Genomic DNA, 24,708 nt, shown 5'->3' with positions numbered 1-24,708 from the left:
AGTGCCGTCTCTACTATTGAGTTACACAATGCAGCATTTAGCTCGCTCGTAAACATCGCTGCTGTCCTCAGATCATTGTCTTAGCAGAAGTTTCATCATTAGCCCTGACTTTCAGATGCTCTTCATCTCAGGAGCTGTATTTTTGATGCTTGATAACAGATGTAAGGTGAGTTATGGCTGGAGTGGACGCTGCCAAACGGGCTTTCATTCATTTTGGCATGACAGGAGAGAACAGGATACTAATGAGTGACAGAAAGAGTTCACAAAAACTGCTCTCCGGTTGCATTTAATTTGATGAATATTATCTTTTAGAGCTTCGAGTCGTGCCTCAGGTTTTTCCCTCAGGTGTTTCTCGTCAGATTTGTCGTAGAAAGGTGAGAAATGTTTGAGTTTAAGACATATACTTAAATTAATATATAAGCTATGAGATTAAGTTAAAGATATTTGTGCAATGCATTTATTTATAAATTTAATTTATAAGTAAATAAATTTATTTATAAAATATTATTTGGCATCTGCTTCCACCTTGTGGCAGCAAAGGGAAGTTTTAAAAGGCACACGTTTTATTCATTCTGAAAGTTCTTTACCTGCTGAATCACTGACTCGTTCATAATGCAGACCGTTATTATTTTAATTGTATATATGTATGTATAAATGTAAATGCATGTTTAAATATTAAATTAAATTATAATTTTTAATTGTGATTTGTAAAATTTGAATGTTTTTTCGGTTTATTTTTATAAATATAAATTCTATGAATATACATTTATATAATATAATTAAACATATTATAAATTCTTTTAATATTTCTATATAGCTTTATTTAGTTAGTTTTAGTATTTATTTATATATGTGTAGTAGGTCTATTTTTTATATAATATATTTTTTAAATTTTAGCAATTTTATAATTAAATAACATAGCTCTATATATATATATATATATATATGTCCCCATCATCAAAGGAAACATAAGCATGGCTTGATTCTGGGCTATATTAGGTGAGCTATCAGCCCCCTGCTGCTGCTCACCAGATGTAGAAGGTGACTGGTCTAACTGTTGTGTGGTTGACATTTTCCTGATTATTGCCCAAAGTCCAGACTGCAAAAACTACGCCAAGTTGTAACCCTCCCAAAAAGGGCATAAAGTATTCACACACAACACAAGTTCTTTGCTGGACAAAATACAGTATTTATTTTGGGCCACAATAATCAAGTAAATGTCAAACACTCAATTCATTTAAATACTAGTTTCACTTTATTTTATACAATAATCTTAAAGATTAAAATTCCACACAAGGGGAGCAGCAGGTAGGGGATCAAAAGGACACAAAGTTCATGATGTAAAGATTGTTAGTGGACTGCATAAAAATGATTAGGTAAGGCAATTAAAATGACCACCACAAGGCATTTAACAAGGGGTATCAACCGTAATTGTGCAACATCATCATTTCACATCAACCCAGAGTTGTAATACACCACACAGTAAATCTCATAAATATAAATGTATAAATAACACCCATAAATAGACTCCACACAGCAATCAAATCATAAGCTACCATCAATACCACTCCAGCTAAATATCAAGCCGTCGTCATTTAACATTTCCTGTATGGAGCGTGATGCTAGCCTGCGCTCATTCCCGTCACACGCACGCACGCACGCACGCACGCACGCACACACGCACGCACGCACACACGCGCACACACACACACACACACACACACACACACACACACACACACACACACACGCACAAACAGACAGACTACAAGCGCCGGGAGCAATCAAACTCACTCAAACTCCCGGCGAACAAAATGCAATACACACACCCCACAACAGTATTGTGCTGCTGGCCCGCTTACCCGCTACCGGACGTGGGATACAGCGATTGGAAGTCAACAGCGGCCGCCGAAACTTTAGTCCGGGGAAACCCCAGCACTACCAATTATCCCTCCCAGTCATTCGCTCGCGCACAACATCATGCCCACGTCCCGGCACGATAGCCTTGGCCAGCGGCTCAGCAGCACCTGCAATCAAAAACCAAGAAAAACCCCTCCTGACCCAGAAACTACAATCGCTTTTAAAGGCTTGGACTCATTACAAATTGAACTCAGCTGTTCATCTCCTGGAAACATCATAGACGCAAATGACGCCAGTACGCATCATTTTGGTTTGGGAAGCACCGCTTACATTTTCCTCCTGTTGAAAAACGTCATAAGAACAATGTTTAGTGGCTCAATGTATTACAGCAGTGTTTTTAAAAGTCTAAACACTTTATTGATAGAGTGTACAACCAAGCACAAGTGGTCAGAATACAAACGAGTCGCAGGTGATAAAGTATTAAGCGTTCTCCCAAAGTAAAGTGTGTCTGAACCAGGTCCAAGCTAAATGCTAGCAAGTGTCTGTAGCTCCGCTCACTCTCCGCCTCTTTGCCCTTGTTTGGTATCCCGCCGTGGGTGTGATGACGCGTGACCAAAATGGCGACGGTTGGCCGCGCCTACTTGTGGCTTCTTTTGTGCTCTTCAGAAACCTATGGGTGACGTCACGGATACTACGTCCATATATTTTACAGTCTATGGTGTTAACATGTAAATGACGTGTTAACACGTACCAACGTGTTAACGCGTAAATTACGTGTTAACGCGTAAATTATGTGTTAACACGCAATTACGCGTTAACACGTTTGTTGCAGACGTTTTGGCCCCAACGGCCTTCCATATCAGCGCTCGCCATGACAACGAGACAACAGTGACGTACCTTGTAAAAATTTGCATATGCATTCCTATAAAGCTCGTGTGCTCTGTCAGCGTTGCCAGTTCGCCCGGGGTAGAGGGTTATGGTGGGTGGGAGTAACGAGGCTCACTCATCTTCTATTTTATTTAAACTATAGTTTCAAACTTTAGTTTACTATAGTTTGAAATAGAAACCATGGTAACTGTTTTGAGTTAGCTTTATGCAAAGAGCTTAGAATGACCATGAGCAACAGACCCGGATTCCGCCATTATGAAGTGATAGTCATTGCTGTCGCGATGGAAAGCTTCTGCTTTGTTTTTATTTAATTTATTCTAAAAGCGCGTTATTGTTTCCCAAATTGTAGAGTGTCGCCTCTTGCTAATTCTATGCTCTTTGCTCTATGTCTGACTGTGATGTTTTGTTTTGTTTTTCAGCTGAGTTGTTGAGCAAAGAAGGACTATTGAAGACAACAGTTGAACACAACCGCGGGTTCTTTTCACGAGCGCGCGCATTATAATGTTTCCGGGCTGTTTTCTGAAAGTGTGTCTAGTTTAGATACGTTTGCATGTCAAACTAAATAAACTACACTCTTGCTAAACACCTGTCTCGTGTTTTATTTGTCCTCTACAGCAATGCACTGTCATAGAAGACTGTTGAATGCATTTGTATGCAACATGGTTTGACAATACAGTAGTCTAACAAATAAATAGTTGTTATAAATGTACCTTCATTAGTCAACATTTGGTGTTATTTGTTTCATAACTATATTTATTCTGTATGTTTGAAATCAGCAAATTATACTATGTATTTATCAAGTCATAAACTTACTGCTATTTTAAAATTCGCTAAATAAAATGTCCTAAGACAAGAATGGGTATTGTTTTAGTTTTATGTCAACCTACTGCAGGTTTTAGGTTGACTACAGCAGGTTTAGGCTACATACATCAGGGAGTTTTTTTAATGACCCAAATCAAGTAAAACGTCTCTTACTCAATTACTTTTAGCATGCTAAAGACAAATTTAAGTTTATAAAATACAGTTTCCAACAACAAAATTTTGTCTTGCGAAAAAGACCAGTGTGGTGGTGAGAAAAAAAAGTAATGTCAAGTTAAATATATATATATAAAAGAAGTTGATCAAGTTGTCATAATTTTAAGTCATTAGATTATGTGACCGCTAGATGGCGATCATTTGAAAGGAGCGTTCATTTCGAAGGAGCGTTACCTTGTACTACAATGGCGGCCCTGACTTCATCCCTCCTTTTTGTTTCATACAAAGAAAAATCTATCAGGAGCTATGCTTAGTCAAAATAAGATCATAATCATATTATTTAACTTTGGTTTTGACGGCTTCCAAAACTCACTGCATGCCGACACCTACCCTGTCATAAAATGCACCCCTTCTGAAATGGGAATCTATTAACTTAAATGGATATTTTTTAATACCAGCATTATAAGTGTGAACCAATGGGGAATACCCTTCCCTTAAAGATTACATCTTTTATTTTTTTTTTATTTTTATTTTTTCATACATTTATTTGTAAACCTAGTGCGTTTTAAAATGCGTTTCACTTGTAGTTTTTGCTTTATCCATCAAGATAATCATATTACGTTTTAATCAATTATGGCCTACATTGGTTTTTATGTAGACTGAGAATCTCAATAAAAGTTTGAAAGGGGTGCATCCTACTGCAAGGATGCGTTTCTCGGCACAACACCTGTAGCACAAGGCATGAGCGGCACGTGAGCAGCGCATATTTTTTTCCACATGCATGTTCACAACCGGGATTTATATCGGGAGAGGGAACGCGAGCAGCAGGAGCGGTGCGAGAGGCGCGCTGCGCTGGTATGTTTTCTGCGCGCATGCGTCAGTTTGTTTTTGATTACATTGCTTTCACTATTCGGTTCCACAGAGATAATAACATCTTTATGTAATGATAAACGTCTTTAAAACTGTATGAGATGATTTTACTGCGTGAGAAAAGTGATGTGTGGCGTGAGAGCGTGAGAATACGGTCAATTGCGTGACTGGAAAATCTGGTTTTAATCTCAGTGTTGAAGGTAATGCGTTATCTTAACTTAGGTTTTACAGTGTGTCACGCGTTTCCCACTAGATGGCGCTAAAATATAAGTACAACGCAGTAGAACCATCTCTGTGAACCCAGACAATTATAAAGTGCTAGACTGATTTCTATAGCTTCTCAAATAATGTGGGTTTTATTTCTCAGTTATAAATACATTTTTTTAAAATGTCAGGATATTATTTGTCTAATTAGAATTGTTTGCACCCTGCATGTAGGCCTATATTTACAGACCAGTAATGCATGCATTTCACCTCCCCATTGCAGTAAAACATGATATTTAATACATCTTGTGAATATCTAAGGGCCAGTTTTTGGTCTTTTAAATCTATTATTAGTTCGCAGGTGTATTATTTTGGCTTGTTTTGTTTTTATAATTGTCTTATTAGTTTATTTATTACCCTGTTGTACTCTGTCTTTGTTTACCAATCTGCTTATCTTTATAATAAATCGTGTACTATTGTATGTCCATAGTAGTTAATTACATCTGAAAATCATAGACAGAAGTCTTTGTATAATAACACATTTCACTTCACATTTATGGTGATTTATGCTAACATTTTTTAAAATAAAAAATATTAATTTATAATATTAATTATAATGCCATGCTTTATACATTAAAAAAATTTTATTGTTAATATCCATTTTTTGTGCATTTCTTTCAAATAACCAACAGCTCATGAAAATTATTGTCTTGATATAAAGGAATGGCTGTTTCATACATGTTGATTGTAGATTGTACGTTTGTTTGGGCCTTAAATGCTCCATACATGGACCCTTTGAAAGTTGAAACATATTTGGTCCTTTTTTACCCTTAAATGTTACATATGAGTACCATAAGGTGCTACTATGAACCATTGAGTGTACAACTTCACCATTTGTAACCCAAGTGTTTACAAATGGACCCCAACTGTACCCTTTTTTCTGACCATTTATCAGAGTGTAGAGGGTGTTCTGTCGATTTGTCCAGATTCTCCTACCTCCCATTCAAAAAGTTGGTTGCACATTTTGATGACAATATACCCATCAGCTTTTGCCACCAGTGTAAATTTTATTGTGGAATGGTGTGATATGATGCTGTAACATGGCCCTAACCTACCCCAATCCCTAACCCAAATCTCAGAACCATTCAAAACAGAGGTGGTAGCATAATCTGATGGGTAGGATAAAATGTTGGGGCAAGTGCAAACATTTAAAGTGTGGATGTCAATGCCTACCTTGAAGGTTTTAAAGGCTTTAGCCCTTTTTGTTTCTGTCAACATTCATTACAGCTGAGATTAATGTTTTGTGTCTAATTGTGTAGTTTTGTGTCAAGTAGTCATATAAAAGGTGAGCTCAATAGGCAGTTGTTTCTGCAGAATATCTAGAATTGTCTTAAAGGTTCAGTGAAATTAAAGTATCATTATTTAGGTATTAGTAGCAGTACAGTATGTTAGACCTCAAGGATATCTATATGCTAGTGTGGTACAAAACAATGACCATATTCACATTTCGACGATGTAAAACCCATATAAACATGTAAAACTTGCAGTTTGTCACTTCTGCCTAAATGATTCAACATTTTTTTTTTTTACATCACCTCATACTTCAGTTTCTCATCAAATCTTCTGTGACCAATCAAATGCTCTCTAGTGTCTGACATGCCTCGCTGCCTACAAGACAATTCTCATTGGCTGTTCATTTGTTGTGCTTGAGCTCAACCACTCTCACTGGTAGAGCTGTGAGGAAAAGGGGAGGAGCTACTCTATACCCCTCTCTTCATGTTTTAAACAATGATTAAAAATTGCACATTTCAAAGCATTTCTTGGGCCCTAAAAGCATATTTTAAATTTTAAGCAACACAGCTACGGCTTGTTTTAAATTTAAATTTAAAGTGTGCAAAGGATTAACAATAATTTGTCATATTGTCTGCACCAAGGGGGCCCCAAATAAAATTCTGCTTAGGGCCCCCTAAAGGCTTGGGCCGGCCCTGCTACCTTTGTTACAATCCGAGTTTACATTACAGTTTTTTCCTTAAAAAAAAAAAGTACATTTAAAGATGTAGTTAACCATTGTAAGTAATATTATTGAAGAGGTCTCGAATAGCTGAGTACAGTAAGCATTGTTTTTTCAGGTAAACCGCTAAACAGCACTATGTAAAAAGTAGCCCACCGTATATGCATAGTCTTTAAATTAACAGTGAATTGCAATAAACCCTTTAATTTTAAGGTAGGTGCCATTTAAATGCAACCATATAATGAGTACACATTACTTAATATTACTTTGTACTTAAATCTGTAAATGACATGCTACAAACTCCAATTGTAACCTTATATTTAGTATACATTGTTAATTAATTAATATTACTGTGCTGTAAAACCCAGAAAGATATGGTTACTCAAACCGTTTGAGAAAACCGATTGCAACAAACCATTCAAACCGTTCAAAAAGAATCCTACTGAGTACTTTGGATTTACTCCATTTGAGTTAACGAAGCAATTTGAGCGCAGTAAAACTCAATATGTTAAGGCAACTCAAACCATTTAAGGAAATCGATTGCAACAAACCAGTTCAAAAACTAATCTATATGAGTACTGTGAACTTACTCCACTTAAGTTGAAGTAATGAGCTATTTAATAACCTCATTACCTTCAACACTGAGTTAAAAACTCTTGAAATGAGTAGAATTAACTTTCAGTCAGTTTTGAGTTAACTACATTCATTTCCTTTGATAAAGTTGACTGTTGGGTTTACAGTGCGTGATTACAGTAAAAAAACAAGCTTGAACTACCCTTTTAAATGATTAAATCCCACAATGTGCAGTAGCATTTCTAGTCTTTTATCTGTGAAGAACATTAGGTGAAATGAAAGAGTGTGATTTGAAATGCTTTGCAACCAGCGATGTAAACATGTTGATAAAAACAGCTCAAATAATGCTTCAGATTGCATTGCGGTTACAGCTGGCCTGATAATTTCTGCTTAGTGTGTGGCATGGAGGAGCTCGAATTTACTTAAATTGGCATGATTCACACCCCAAGATTCAGATGGGAGGCAGTGATTCAGCAGGCATTAGGGCTTTGTATAAGGTTCTGCCTAATTTCCACACAATAGGTGGTCTGTTGTGTCTCTGTATTAGTGATTACATTGAATTTAAAGAACCATTTTGGCTCAACAGGAGGACTGTGTCCATATGGTCTTTGATGGTGCTGCATCCGATCTCCACAGACGTCCATGGTGAATTCTGGAATGATTCACAAAGCCTAAAAACATTTACACAACATGGTAGGGAAAACCAGAATGGACTGTGAATTAACTGCCCAAAGGGATTTGGCTTTGTCAGCATTTACTATATTTAATGTAATTTTTGCTGACAGAAGTTGTAAACTGAAGTTGTTCTATCTTGTGATGGCAGTTTAAAGGCTGAATTTCATTGTGTGTTAATATCTGGACATATTTTACAACACTAAAGCAACAAATGCATTGTAGTTAAATTAGCTTTCAAGAGTTCACACTTAGCTGATGATCAATAAAGCGTAATTGGCATGCTGTCCCGGGAGAGAGCCCTGAGCTCGTAATATCCTTGAGCCCTCTCGTTATAAGGGTGAGAGGGGAGTTCGAGCTCAGGTAGGTCTCGAGAACTTCCCTGCTTGTAAACAAAGGTTGTCTTAGGTAATAATTTGGTTTAGTCGATTGGCTATGGTGTATGTTTTTGGATGGTGGTCTTCAAGACGAAAATAAGTGGAGTGAAAAGCTCTGTTTATTTTTAATGCGTCCATAACCATCTAATAGGGTAGATTACGGAGCTAATGAGTTGCCAGCCGTGTTGATCATAAGTACGTGATCCTCTCGAAATTAGTTTATAAATAAACCGCACTTAATGTACTGTCTTAAGAGTGAATGAAGAGACTGGATTAAGCATTCAAGCATGACATTCAGTGGTCCAATATTGCACAAACGTCCAGTTGACAGCAATGTAATTATTCAAGATTAGATCGATCAAATGTGTCATTCCGTGGTTTGATATTCACAGTATTTATTTTTTACATTTTGTCAGTTTAGTGGCTAATTCATACAAATTCTTATGAGTTCAAATGTGTATTTTAAATGATGTACAGTAAATGAATTTACAGTTTTTTTGGATTGCTTACACACTAAAATGAAAAGTAGTACACTATTAGTAAAACCTTACACTCAAGAAGCAAAACATCAGCTCATATTTGCACAACTATAAGCACATTGTCAACCTCACACTGGTTGCAAAACTCTACACACAGTGATTTGCAAAACACTAAACACACTTAACAAACATTACACACTAAAATTTATCATAGAGTCACTTTCTTGCAATGCCAAAGCACTGACTGTCAAATTACCACACCGTCCAACCTATTGATTCAACAGTCATCAGGTGTGCAAACACTTGTTTGCTTAATTGTAAACACACCAATCAGGTGTTTAAGAAATATAAAATGGCAATTTTAAAAATTTTTTAACAATATTTTTAAATGTAAAAATATTTTAAATTTATCGAGTGCCTTTCGAGCGCAATTCCGAAAGGGTAAAACAACTATGGCATGAGTATACAGAGGTATGTATTCACTTTAGCAGAGTGATCTTGCATACTGTCTTATAATCTTTTACTGTACTGTAATATGTAATACTAGATTATACTGAACTAGACAATTTTGCCTGACCCTGTTCTTCAGGTAGTTTTATGAATGGATGGTGAGGAGGTCCAGCGTGAGTTCATTTTCGTAGATGAGTCTGGGTTCAAACTGACGAGAACAAGAAGAAGGGGAAGAAATGTAATTGGCCACAGGGCTATAGTCAATGTCCCAGGGCAATGTGGGGGAAATATACTGTAACACTCTATGCAGCCATTACACAGGATGGGGTCCTCCTCTTCCATGTCCCTGGGCCCTTACAAAACAGCACTCATACTTACATTCTTGGACCAATTGCACAACAAAATCAGCAGCAAATCAAATCGGTCATATGCAATAGATTGTTGTCTGGGACAATGTGTCTTTCCATTGCTCTGCTCTGGTTCAGAACTGGTTTCAGAACTGGTTTCAGCAACATCCACATTTCACCGTCCTATATCTTCCACCATACTCTCCATTCCTCAACCCTATAGAAGAGTTTTTCTCGGCATGGTGGAAGGTCTATGATCTCTGTCTCCAGGCTGAGGTCCCCCTCATCCAAGCCATGGAGGAGGCCTGTGGCCAGATGGAGGTTAGCAGTATACAAGGAAGGATTCGTCATTCAAGACGTTTTTTTTTCAAGGTGTCTTGCTAATGACAACATTGCGATGTTGATAATTCTCTGGCCAGATCCAGCTAGGTGAAGAGACAATGTCTAACACATTACATACGTAAAGTGACACGTTGTTACAGTAATATGAATCTCCATGTCAACATTTTGGACATGTTGAAAAATAAAGTTTCTTCAGTGTGCAGCATTGGTCTTGAGTAGTGTTTGGTGGATTTACTTTCTATTTGTACTTTGTTGATGGTAGCCTACTCTAATTATATGGAAGTATAAGTGCTAAAAGTGTTTTAGGTTTATCACAGCAGAGTGTAACTCGTGCAAACAGAGTATAGTAAATGTGAAGTGTGTGTTTCTTTTGGTAAAAAGTGTGGTTTTTAAACAGAAGTGTACAGTCTTTACAAGATTGTTTAATTTTGCAAAGGATCAGTAGTGTTTTGCTAATTGGGTGTGTGGTTGTGCTAAATGTGTTTACTGTTAAAAACATGGGCCCTTTTTTGAAAATTGTGCTTAAGCAATCAAAAAAAAAAACAAAAAAACTGTAAACTAAAGTAGACGTGGCACCAAACCCCAGCCCTAAACCCAACAAAATAAATGTATGATTGAGATTGCACAAATTCATCCAAATTAGCCACTAAATCAAAAAGTTACGAATTGCTGAGAGGTAGCATTAGATATTCCATACATCTTACAGTTGTCATCTAAACAGTATTTCAAAATTAGTGGTGCATTTTAGAAAGTCATCATAAAGTGTGTAATTGAATTAATGCTACATTGTATAATATTTAATTAGTCAAATATGCCACTCCGCTAATCTGATTTCACCAAGTAGGACATATTCCTAGATTACCATCTGTGTTGATTCTGGAACAACAATCCAATCAGCCAATCAGAATTAAGGCATACGTTTATCACTTAAAGGTTAGGCTTTTATATGTTTGTTATCCAACTATTATTCTCCTCTGATTTTGGGAATAATTTGTAGTTATGAATGGGTTTAGGGGTAAGGAATATGTATGGACTACATTTGACATCAAACAATATGTTCCAGGATCAACATAGATGTTAATCTAGAGGACCACATTGTACATGACGTGCTATGGCCCTCAACAGTCAAAATTTTAAGATCATAACAAAATCAACCAGTGGCCCAATACTCTATAAATGTTGCTGTTGTCATAGCAAACTATATATCCAAATTAACACTGCATTCTGATACACTTTATTCTTCAAACACAGCGTTGCTATTCAGTAGTCCAATATTTCCCAAAATGAAACCGGACTGCTTTAATGCTGTGTTTGACGAGTCAAATATTCCAGAATGCAGCAAATACTCAGATGACTATATGATGTTTAAATGAAAACTGAAGTCTCAGAAGGTAGATTTTTCTGTTGCGAGAGATCTGCAGAGTGGATGGCAACATCAACAGCTGGCAAATTCTTCAGCAGGATAGCGCTCCTTCTCATACTTCAACCTCCACATCAAAGTTCCAGGATTGGACAGCCCAGTCACCAGACATGAACATTATTGAGCATATCTGTAAGATGGAGGAGAAAGCTTACACAATGCTCATTCTTTTTCCACTGAACCATGCTTTATATTCTATATTGTACATTATTTCTGTTAAGTGACAAGACTTTTGTCAAGCAAAGTCAAAGCTTAATGTCCTACAATAATTAATATCCAAAGCATGATCATATTTTATTTTGGTAAAAAAAAAGCATAATCTTGAGGCCTTTGCCTTTTATTTAAGACTTTTGTCAGGTAGTGTATTTAGATATGAATGTTGCTATGAAGTTAACATTTACAATAACTTAGGACTGCTGGAATGCCATGTTTGTCTAGTTGGGTCAGAATGCAGCAAACATTCAGTTATGATTGTTGCTATGTTAAAATACATGGAATACGAAACTGCTGAAATGCCATGTTTGACCAATCAAGTTTTCCAAAATGCAGTAAATATTTGTATACGAATGTATTTTGCTGGCATGATCTTTGTATGAAATTGTATGAAATATTGGACTGCTGAAGTGTCATGTTTGACTAATCAGAATGCAGCAAAGATTTGAATATGAATGTTACCATGACAATAACAAAGTTTACGGAATATTGAACTGCATTTTACAAACTGAGGATTGCAGAATTCAGTGATGATTTGACAAGCATGGTTATACAACAGCAAAGATTTAGAAAAATGATTAGATGAATGACACATTTAACTAACTGTTACTTTATTACTGTCACTGTTATTTACTTTTTGTACCATTTTTACATTTACTATTTTAACATGCAGCTGTGATTCGGATATGCATATTGCAATGATGTAGACAGTGCTTGTCTAATTATTTACCATGTGTGAATGAAGTGATTTGATGTGCAATGACATTACGAGACTGAAGAAAATGTAAAATCAGCTGAATGTTATTTTTGACCTTTCGAACATTCTCAAAACAAGCAAGATTCGGCTATTCGGTTTAAAAAATGTTTAAAAAGTTGATTAAAAAATACTGTTCTATATAATTAAGGCTATATATAAAATACAGCAGCAATGCCAGCAGCAGCATCTTACATCACAGTGCTAAACAACAAGCTGCACTAAAGCCAGCTTGTGTTTTATAACCTCCACTCTTTCTCCGCCGCACTCTTTCTTGTGGTCGCGGGCACATGGGATGGAGGGACTGGGCTGAGGAGGGGTAGAGGCTATGATTCATTTCCACGGGCATTTCTTTCATGTTTCCACTGAGTGACGTTTAATAGAGCCTCAGGGGTCTGGTTGGAGCTGCTTCATGGTGGAGTGTTTGAGGAGTCTGGCTTGCATTTTATCAGACCGAGGGGGCCCCGCACCCCGAGAAAGAGGCTGACAACAGCACAAAAGATGCCTGTTTTGAACCTCTAATGTCCTCGTGATCCAAAACCTTAGCTTTAATCAGCATAGAATTTCACAAATAAACACATAATTAACAGCGGCATGCTGGTATGGAGCTTTTATGGACCCCTGTAGCTTGACTGGTAGGACATGGCACACATCTACTGATTAAAATATATATCTTGAGGGTTTTAAATGTCCAAACATCTATATATGTGATAAGGATAAAGAGTGTTTTATTATGTTATTTACTAATGTGCACAACATAGTTATGGAAAATAAATAAGGACAGCTTTAAAATTGAGTGCACTGTAAAAGATGCTGGGTTCAGCACAATACTTTCAAGTTGTTCATTCATTTATTTTCCTTCAGCCTAGTCCCTTATTTATCAGGAATCACCACAGAATGAACCGCCAGCTATTACGGCATATGTTTTACGCAGCAGACGCCCTTCTAGCTGCAACCTAGTACTAGGAAACACCCATATACTCTTGCATTTACACACACTCATACACTATGGTTAATATTGTTTACCCAATTCACTTATAATGCATGTCTTTGGACTGTGGGGGAAACCGGAGCACCCAGAGGAAATCCACACAAACAGGGGGAGAACATGTAAACTCCACACAGAAATGTCAACTGGCCCAGCTGGGACTCGAACCAGCGACCTTATTGTTGTGAGGCGACAGTGCTAACCACTGAGCCACCGTTAGACCTCTGTTATGTTGTCCAAACACAAATCGATAAAGTTAACCTAATGGTTTTTACTAATTTAAGTTTATTGAACATTAAACAATTAAGTTGTCCCCCCAAACTGTGTTGATTCATCTCATTTTAATTAGTTTGAATAAGCAGCAAAAATATATTTTTTGATTGTGTGTTTGAGTAAAAGGTAATTACTGTAAATTACTGATGACGTGTTTCTAATTAAACAAACAAAAACCTAATTGACCATTTTTAGATTCATGTTTAGGCTCAAAAATACTCCAGAAGTGTTACAAAATCAATATTTGGTATGGAAAAGCATAATTTTCTGCCTTAATAAATGAAAAAATTTATGAATTTGACCAATTGCCATTTTCTGAAAATGTTTCTGAAGATGAAAAAATATGGCAGTATTTTTATTTCAAAATTATAAGAAATGTTATCACAGACCACTAACATTTTACTGAAACATCTACTAAATAAATCTAGCGAATCTATAGAAATCGAGAGATCTTCAAATTTTTTTCCATACACCATAAAACCCAATAAATAAAGGAAACCGATTGCATCAAACCATTTAAGGTCAAAAACTAATCCTAATGAGTACTGTGAACTTAATCCATTTGAGTAAATGAGGGAAGTTGAGGAAAGTAAACCCCAATAAATGAAGAGAACTCAAACCAATTGAGTAATGTAAAACTCAATAAGTTAAGGCAACTCAAACCGTTTGAGAAAAACGATTGCTACAAACTATTTGAGTTAAAAAACTATTCTATATGAGTACTGTGAACTTACTCCATTTAGGCTGAAGTAATGAGGTATTTAATTAACTCATTACCTTCAACACTAAGTTCAAAACTCTTTTCAAATGTGTATAATTAACTTTCAGTCAATTTTGAGTTAACTACACTCATTTCATTTGATAAAGTTCACTGTTGGGTTTTATACAGCTATACACTGTAAAAAAAAAAAGGGCTCCACACAATCAATTTGTGTTGGGAAAACATGAAGACACATGAAGAAATTAAGTTAACTTATTATTATTTTTTTTACAAATTTAAGTGGACTGAACAAAAAACAATTAAGTTGTTGCAAAAAACTCAAAACAATTGTGTAGTTTCAGCTTAATTTTAGTTTGATCAAACAGCATATTTTCTATTGTTAGCATTATTTATTATTTATCAATTCTTAAGTTTTTTGGGTAAAAACGTATTTGTTTTATGTTCAATCCACTTAAATTGGTAGAAACTAATAAGTTAACTTAATTCCTTCATGATCTCCCAACACAAATCGATTGTGTGGAACCCAGGATATTTCTACAGTTTAGAAGCGAGTCTTTTGTTGACTTGTTCATTAGAGGCTTCTGAATGCCATTCTTCCCCCAAAGGTTTGTGATCCTGGTGGGATGTGAAGGTTCCAGCATTGTAATTTCCTCACAGGATTCCTTATTATTGAAAAGTCCCATGGGGCTCATAAGAAGAAAAGATAGGCTTCAGGTAGTTTTGGCTGTATGATCTTTTTCCACTGTTAACTTTCGCTCCATAAGCGTCATTAGTGATACCCACCTGTTACAAACTCATTGAAACATAAAGAGCTAGATATTCATATAAACGCTTTCAACATTTGGCACTGAAACAAAGTACTTGTCTCAATCAGTAAAACCTGTTTAACCCACCTATAACCGCATGCAGTTCATTCTCCTCTGTAATCAAATTTCACAATGATGTGAGTGTTTTTTTTCTCTTTTTTGTTATGAAAGTCTAATTTAGAAGGGAAACTATAACAAGCCACTGAGCCTGACTATCTTTCTTCTTTGAACTTTGTCTAAGGGATAATTACTTAAATGAAATCAGATTCTCGAAGGATTGCACCTGAGGAAAACCTAAATTTAGTGCACATAGACGAGAGTTTAGGCATTCAAATATGTTGCATAATGGAAAAGACTGTGGCTAGCTGCCGTTTCCACTGCTATTTTTAATTACTGAAGGCAATTCCTGTTAAAAGTGCATATTTTTTATGGAAGTAAAAATTACAGGGGCAGCACAGAGGCTAAGTGGTTAGCACTGTCGCTTCACAGCAAGAAGGTCGCTGGTTCGAGTCCCGGCTGGGTCACTTGGCATTTCTGTGTGGAGTTTGCATGTTCTCCCTGTGTTGGCGTGGGTTTCCTCCAGGTGTTCCGGTTTCCCCCACAGTCCGAAGTCATGCGCTATGGGTGAATTGAATAAACTAAATTGACTGTAGTATGAGTGTAAATGAGAGAGTGTTTCCCAGTACTGAGTTGTGACTGGAAGGGCATCTGCTATGTAAAAAAACATATGCTGGATAAGTTGGAGGTTTATTCTGCTGAGGCGACCCCATGATGTATAAAGGGATTAAGCCAAAAAGAAAATGAGGGAATGTATGAATGAATATTAAACAAAAAACAAAACAAAAAACACAGTCATTTATTGTTATGCAATGTTCTAATATTTGGTCATGTTGTCTTGACTTGACGTATTCAATCAAAATATATTTTGGAGCTTTTAAAATATTTTTAAAACTGTGATTTATTCACCTTAGTCATTAAAGTGAAAATTAAAATATATCATTTAAATTAAATCATGAAAGTTTCATATTATCAATGATTAAAACAGTGTGTAAAACCTTTTGTGGAACCTGGGATATTTTTTTTTTTAGGATTCTCAACAGTTTTAAAAGGACTGCATTTATTAAAGAACAATTTGTCATAAAGTAAATTCTTTACTGTTAAATTTAATCAAATTAAAGCATAATAATTTTAATTATCAAATTTTAATTGCTGATTAAAACAATTCTCCAACCTCTGCCTATTATTATTAATAATAACAACAACAAATAATTAATTAAAAAAATTACCCTATAATGACCCTAAACTTAAAAAACAATTCCCCATTCATTCATTTTCTCTTCGGCTTAGCCCCTTTATTAATTTGGGGTCAACACAGCGGAATGAACCGCCAACTTATCCAGCATATGTTTCATGCAGCAGATGCCCTTCCAGCTGCAACCCATCTCTGGGAAACAGCCATACACACTCATACACTACAGACAATTTAGCCTACCCAATTCACCTGTAACACGTATCTTTGGATTGTGGGGGAAACCGGAGCACCCGAAGAAAACCCACGAGGCTCGAACCAGCGACCTTCTTGCTATGAGGCGACAGCGCTACCTACTGCGCCACCGCTTTGCCAACAAACCTCTGCCAATTAATAATAATTATAAATAATGTAAAAAAAATACCCTATAATGACCCTAAACTCATTCATTCATTTTTTTGTCGGCTTAGTCCCTTTAATAATCCGGGGTCGCCACAGCGGAATGAACCGCCAACTTATCCAGCAAGTTTTTACGCAGCGGATGCCCTTCCAGCCGCAACCCATCTCTGGGAAACATCCACACACACACACTACCGACAATTTAGCCTACCTAATTCACCTGTACCACATGTCTTTTGGTGCTTCCTCCGGAGCACCCGGAGGAAACCCACGCGAACGCAGGGAGAACATGCAAACTCCACACAGAAACGCCAACTGAGCCGAGGATCGAACCAGCGACCTTCTTGCTGTGAGGCGAACGTGCTACCCACTGCGTCGCCCTTGACCCTAAACTTAAAAAACAATTCCTCAACCTTTGTCTATAATAAATGATGTATTAATGACCCTAAAAAATAATTCACCATACAATTCATACAATATTACAAAACAACTGGTAAAACTTTAGGTTTTGTGAGGTATTGCAAACTAAACATTAAAGGCATTTTAAATAAATATTTGGTAAGCATTTTTGACACTGTTAAGGTAAAAAGTGTCTTGTCACTGTGGTGGTACCTTTTTGGATCATTTTTTTTCTTCATTCTTTAATGAAGGTACAATACTGTATCTGCAGGTTTTAAAAACCAAAGGTACATTTTGATTTCCCATGGTACAAATCATGTCAAAGGGACAAACTGCAATGGTAAAAATTGTGTCTTTGTCTTAAGGTACAATTCTGTTCCATAAAAAGGTACTGCCTCAGTAACAAGGGTTTGTACCTTCTTTGGTACAACATTGTACTATTTTTTCTGAGTGTATTAAAAAAGAATAAATAAATAAATGACCCTATAATGACCCTAAACCTCTGAATACTGTAACTGTTCTACTCCCACATGTTTTACATTTTGCGTAGTGTCATTTCAGGTCTTGTATAGACACACCATAATCATTGTGGAGGAGAACCAGCTGCAGAAGTATGAATTCAGATCATATGTTTTCACGATACATGAATCATTGACAGCTCACAGCAGATCTCCCATTATGCCTCTTCAAACCTCTCTTTTACCATAAAAACAGATCTATCCATTCCTGGCAAGAACCAAAAGCATGCCTCTAACAATTCATCCATTTTGACTATATTTAGAGGAACACACACAAGTAAAAAGAGCTGCAAGTCAAGTAAGGGTGAAAAAATAAGTGTTACCAGACACCTTGTAAAAAAGGAGTTCAAGTGTTGCATGTCAAAAGACACATTTGTCTTCCATTTACTTGTAAACGTTAAAGGCTCGGGTTGCATTATGAGCTAATAGTCGATATTGGAAATGTGCTTAAACGTTTGTGACAGCTTGTTCGATGACATAATTTGCATCATTAGACAATCCCTCTCTTAAATGGATCAATGATTATGATTCAGCCACAGCTTAATGCAATGGTAGGAAGCCTAAAGATCTCCTCCCTAATGACCGCTTGCACATGCTGACTTAGATTTTTACAGGAGTGCTGATAAGAAAGAGAGCAGATGTCACGATTTTTTTGTAACGGTCAAAAGCAATGGCATAAAAAAGGGGTGAGAAGGCAAGATTTTCTTGTTTACTTACATTGTTAAAGAAATCCATTATTTTACTTTTTTTCCATTAAATTACAGAAATTTACTGTAAAATAATAGATGTTTAATAACAGAAATTTACAGAAAATCTAAATTTAAGAATTTCACATCCAATTTCTTTAATTTAACGTCCGTTATTTTACAGTAAAAATAAAATTTCTTTTACAGTGTGCTAATTTACAGATAATAATTATTGTGTAAACTCAATAAAATAAAACCACAAATCACAAAATATGGAAAACTGTAAAAGAAATTCATTATTTAACTTTATTCCATTAAATTACAGAAATTTACTATAAAAAACAGACGTTAAATGACAAAAATTTACTGGAAATCTAAATTCAAGTAAATTTCCATTATTTTACAGTAAATTTCTGTAATTTAATGAGAAAAAGTTAAATAAAAGATTTTTTACAGTGTGCTGATATACGGATATAGAATATATATGTAAACTCAATAAATAAATTAAAAAATGAATCACAAAATACAGAAAACTGTAAACAAAAATTTGTTGCTTAACCTTTTTCCGTTAAATTACATAAATTGAATGTAAAATAACAGACATTTAATAACAGAAATGTACTGGAAATCTAAATATCAGGACATTTCTGTAATTTCATGTTCATTATTTTACAGTAAGTTTCTGTAATTAAACAGAAAAAAGGAAAATAACTTTTTTTTACATTGTGCTGATTTATGGATAATAATTTAATTTTTAACTCAATAAAATAAAAAAAACAAATCACAAAATACGAGAAACTTTTTTTTTTTAGTTTTCCGTTTTTTTGTAATTTGTGTTTTTATTTTTCCCTGTTTATTTATGCTTTTGAATCGCATTATGAAACCTTGATCTTTCTTCTGACAACTTTTATCAGTAACACTTTTGTTTAGGTCACAATTTATGCTAATTACTACTGGCTTAATACCTGTCTATTAATAAGATATTAATGGTTTATTAGTAGTTAAGTATGGTCTTATTTTGCATCCCTAATCTTACTCAAAACCAAAACCCAACTTCTTCCTAACTATTAATAAACAGGTTATTAGTAGTTTATAAAGTCAATGCTCTTTAATTTTTTTCCCAACAACTTACTGGCTATTGTTACCACCTTCCCCAGTGACCTCTTCTGGGCCTTGCAACACAAAATGTTGCAATACTTTTGATAAAAACCCTGTAAAACATGATCAACAATGTGTTGTCAACATTAAAAGACAATAGTTTCTTCAAGAAGTAGATTCTTTTGAAGCTTTTTCCTTAAAGTCAGTGCATACATCCCACTTAAGTTTATTGTTCTAAATATTTATAATTTGATATAATTTGTTGAATAACAATAGAAAAGTGTTCTGTCAACATCAACATGAACATTTTAAACACAGGAGTTTATGAGTAGCTAAGGATGAGTTAATAGTGATGTGCCCCTCTAAGTAAAGTCATGACATAATTAAACATTAACAGCTCATGAGTTTGTGTTGGTTACATTTAGCTTAAACTTAAATATTAATTAATACATTAATTAACAACATGTACTAACAAGTAATTAAGGTAGCCATCATTCACACAAAAACTCTTGTGACTCGTGTTAAAGTTAGTTCATGATTAGCGCACCTTAACTTGTCATCAATTCATAATAAAGTAATGTTCAGTTTACATTTTAATACATTGTGCACTGTTATTCTAAAGTGTTACCAACATTTTTAATAGTTTAAAGTGACATATTGTCTGGGTTGGTGGTGCCACAAAAACCTACATTTTCTGTTATTTTACAGATTTATTTCTCTCTATATTATTTCTTATCCATTCGATTATTTTAAACTACTAAAATGTCCATAAAAGTCACTTTGTTAAACAGTAGAGTTGAATTTTCAACATTAAAAGTTGACAGAGCAGAGATCATCATCCCATAATGCAATTCACAACCGTGAAAAAACTAAAAACACAATATACAGAAACTGTGTTTATTAACAGATTATTTATTATTTTTTACAGTGTACTTTAATACATCCTGTCATAAACATGCTTTTAGAACATCCAGAAGCAGGGATTTAATGCTAAAAAGAGGCCTGTTCATATCACAGTCGAGCTCACAGTAAAGTGTGAGTGAGTCTGAGGTAAATATTAGGTGCTGTTGAGGTAGACGTATCTTTAGTAGATGTGGTAGCGTCTATTGACATGGTATAGTGCGTTCGCACTGAGCTGACAGTGCAAACAGATCTGAATTCACTATCTGTGCTTTTTACTTTTTTCCTGATCTTTTTTTGTCCACGTACCTGGCAGAAATATGGGAAAAATAAAATGTGTTTCAGCCTCATCTGAAGGGGGTTTGGAAGTTACCCTGTTATTTGAGATGAGTCATTGTGCTTCTCTTCACTAAAGCTAAGAGAGATTGATGGATTTTTTGTGGAGGAAGTCTGGACAGTCTTCCTTTGTTTCCCAACAGCTATCGGAAGACATAATTGATTATACGTTGGGCTCATTGGCTTTGTTGTGGTTGGTCCCTCTGGTGGTGTCAAAGGGTTACTAAACACTGGCTGCAGTCATAAAATAAAGATCTCAGAGCTGTTTTCACAGCAATGCCATAGAATAATCATTTTGAGCTTTCCAAAGAACCTTTCAGAATTAAAAAAATATATATTTTATAATTTAAATAAACTTTTTCCACTATTAATAAACTTATTTGTGCAATGTGAATAGACCACTGATGAAAAAGGGATACTTCACCCAAAAATGAAAACGCTAGTTTTCTTCCTTCTAAACCTAAACGAAGCAATTTTTACAACATAAGCTCATTCTGAAAACGTGGACCTATATACGATTGCTAATTATGTAGCCAGAAGTACGTATGGCTGCATTTCATCTTAAAACGAATGCTACGGGGTGGTATAGAGTCATTCCTTTTCGCGCTTACCAGCCGACCGCTTACCTCCATATGGACGGCTTTCCCACTGTCATCAGTTTGTCCAGTTGGCTCGCCATGCTCGTCAGAGGACTTGAGATGTGGAGAAGAGATGACTATGATAAGGAGGTTCGAGTCTGGTGAAGAACAGTTTCAGAAACCAGGTAAGACAGAAACAGAATCCAAAAAATAAAATAAAGATGAGAATGTGGTAAAAATCTGGAGAGGCCTTTTCTTTTTATGGATTGCTTTTTAAATGTATTAGTTGGGTTTAGGGAAATAGGTGGATTAGTACTTTTTACATACTATTTGTTTGGTTCAGGGAAGGAGGAGGGTGGGTCAGTGGATCAGTCAGTCACGACAGCGACCTCTGGTTAATTGACACTCGAACAGCAGGCGTGAATGGCACTCGTGAGAGAAGTTTGACATCTAAAAAATGTGTACACAGCAGCCTTTGTTTTCGTGGATTCGTGAAAACAGAAACTGCAAAAAAGTAGCTTCTGGGATGTATTTGGCGGTCTCCAGAAATGTATATAGAGGTATGTTTTCAGAATGACCCTGGTTCAATTTTTTAAAAAGCTGAAAACCGGCAACCATGGACTTCCATAGTAGAAAAAAAACAAATACAATGAAAGTCACTGGTTGCCAGTTTCCAGCTTTCTTTTAAATATATTATTTTAGGTTCAGCAGAAAAAAAAGATACTCAGACAGGCTTGTGTTAAGTGAAGGGTGAGTTAATGATAACAGAATTTTAGTTCCCCACTTTTTTCCCGATTTTTCAAAAAAAAAAACATTTGATTATTCTAAAGATACTTTTCCTTAAAGCGTTTATGTGTTTTAAGTTTTCTCAATGGAAATATCAATGCCATAAAAGAATCATAATTTGTGGTATATATATTTTTCTTGTATGTAAATTTAGTTCACAAATGGAGTTCAAATTGTTTAGCACGGTCTCTTTCAATTCACTTGTTATGTTAATTTGCTACAGAAGTTAACAAAATAATAATAATAATAATAATAAAGCATGCAAAATGGGTCTTTGCAACAATTCTAGAAACATTTAGAATTTTTTTTGTTTATTTTTTTCCTAATTTGAATATTATTTTGAAGAATATTTTCCCCAAAAGAAAATTTTGAGCGGGTGCTGTCGCCTCACAGCAAGAAGGTCGCTGGGTCGCTGGTTCAAATCTTAGCTCAGTTGGCGTTTCTGTGTGGAGTTTGCATGCTTTCGCTGCATTCACGTGGGTTTCCTCCGGGTGCTCCAGTTTCCCCCACAGTCCAAAGACATGCGGTACAGGTGAATTGGGTAGGCTAAAATTGTCTCTAGTGTGTGTGTGTGTGTGTGTGTGTGTGTGGATGTTCCCCAGAGATGGGTTGCGTCAGGAAGGGCATCCGCTGCGTAAAAAACGTGCTGGATAAGCTGGTGGTTCATTCCGCTGTAGAGACCCTGGGTTAATAAAGGGACTAAGCCAACAAGAAAATGAATGAATATTTTGTGCAATGCAAAGGTTGCATGCATAAGAAACAGTTCATCTAAAAAGGGAGAAAAAAAAAACGTAATTTCCTCACACACACTAAAAAAATGCTGGGTTCCACACAATCGATCTGTGTTGAGACAACATGAAGGAATTAAGTTAACTTATTAAGTTTTACAGATTAAAGTGGATTGAACATAAAACAATGATATCACAAAAAAATCTATAATTGTGTTTTATCAGCTCCTTTTATATAAGTGATTTAAACAAACAGCAAACAGGTGCAGGTGGTTCTACACTTTTATGAATTTATTTCTTCTGTTAAAAACAAAACAAGATATTTTAAAGAATGTGGGAAAAATAATAAGCCCCAATCAACATCCATAGTAAGATCAAAAAATACTATGAAAAATCAATGGCTGTTTTTTTGCAATATTCTTCAACAGATATTCCTTTGTGTTCAACAGAAAAAAGAAACTTAAACAGGTTTGAAAGAAGCAAATAATGACAGAATTTTTGGGTGAACTATCCCTTCAAAGGTTCTCCACGTAACCATCAGTAGCAATAAAAACACTGATGCCATAAAAATCTATTTTACGTTCCACAAAGATACATCAAAAACCTTTTGTTAAGTGTACATTAAATGTTATATTTAAAGAACCTTGATTTTTGAGAGCAACAAACAGCTGTGTAACAGACTGTTTATCCACAGGATGGTGCTAAAATGTTTTAGAATGATTGGAGACTGTGTTTGACATAAATCTGAACTTATTAAAAAAAATAGATGAATGTCTCTGATTGATTTAGAGACATGGGGAAACAGAACTACAATAAAAGATCCCAGGGGGTAGAACAGTTTTGAGCATAAAAGCAACATTTGAGAACAAAATTAACTCACTTACATCTGAAATAGCTTGCAATTCTCAACAAATTGAATCTAAATCAAACCTTTTATGATGAGCTCCAGTGAGGTTTAGGAGTTAGAATCTTGTTTGAAATCTTAATCAAAAAAGCTTGCATGCATGCTTACAAAGCTATATTGAAAACCCATTATCAACCCCCTCTTTCAAAAACTGCTTTAGATAGCAGGATTTTTTTTATTTCTTTTTGGTTTTGAGCCAAATGCGTGGAGTAAAATTAAACAAAGCTCTTTGTTGGCATGACAGAGACAAAATAAAGGTCTGACTCATTTGGCAGGAGTTGAAAACGGCATATAGATGTAGTTTCAGCATTTTTTCTCCTCCAACTCAGCTGTGATATAGTGATTATATAAAAACATAATGAAAAACTACCAAAAGTCTGAGAAGGAAGGTCAAGATTGTTTTCGGTGGCCCCAAACAGAAAAATTATACTCGGAAATACATGCAAATTACATATACAAGTTCACAAGTTCATGTTTGGATTTTACATTTATAAATCATTTGTTACATCTTTTTAAATTCCAAAATGGCTATTGGAATTACCAATATGCACATGCATGTTTAAATATATTAGATATAATTGTTTATACATTCACCGGCCACTTCATTAGGTACAGCTGTCTAACTGCTCGTTAACGCAAGTTTCTTATCAGCCGATCACATGGCAGCAACTCAATGCATTTAGGCATGTAGACATGATCAAGACGATCTGCTGCAGTTCAAACAGAGCATCAGAATGGGGAAGAAAGGTGATTTAAGTGACTTTGAATGTGGCATGGTTGTTGGTGCCAGACGGGCTGGTCTGAGTATTTCAGAAAATGCTGATCTACTGGGATTTTAACACACAACCATTTGACAGAGAATACTTCGAAAAAGAGAAAACATCCAGTGATTGGCAGTTGTTTG

At 35.5% G+C, this 24,708-nt stretch overlaps 1 long non-coding RNA gene across 1 annotated transcript in view; it reads right to left on the bottom strand.

The window, feature by feature from the left end:
* Nucleotides 1–8,806: 8,806 nt before the first annotated feature.
* Nucleotides 8,807–24,708, bottom strand: part of LOC141379830 (uncharacterized) — a 20,398-nt gene continuing 4,496 nt past the window's right edge. The window contains exon 3 of the long non-coding RNA XR_012396676.1: nt 8,807–11,598. This is a non-coding gene — a long non-coding RNA (uncharacterized lncRNA). The remainder of the gene's footprint in view (nt 11,599–24,708) is intronic.

Source organism: Danio rerio, chromosome 21, assembly GCF_049306965.1.
Source record: "Danio rerio strain Tuebingen ecotype United States chromosome 21, GRCz12tu, whole genome shotgun sequence".
Taxonomy (NCBI): Eukaryota; Metazoa; Chordata; class Actinopteri; order Cypriniformes; family Danionidae; genus Danio; species Danio rerio.
Note: the sequence above shows the minus strand (reverse complement) of the source record. Positions and strands in the feature narration are given on the sequence as shown.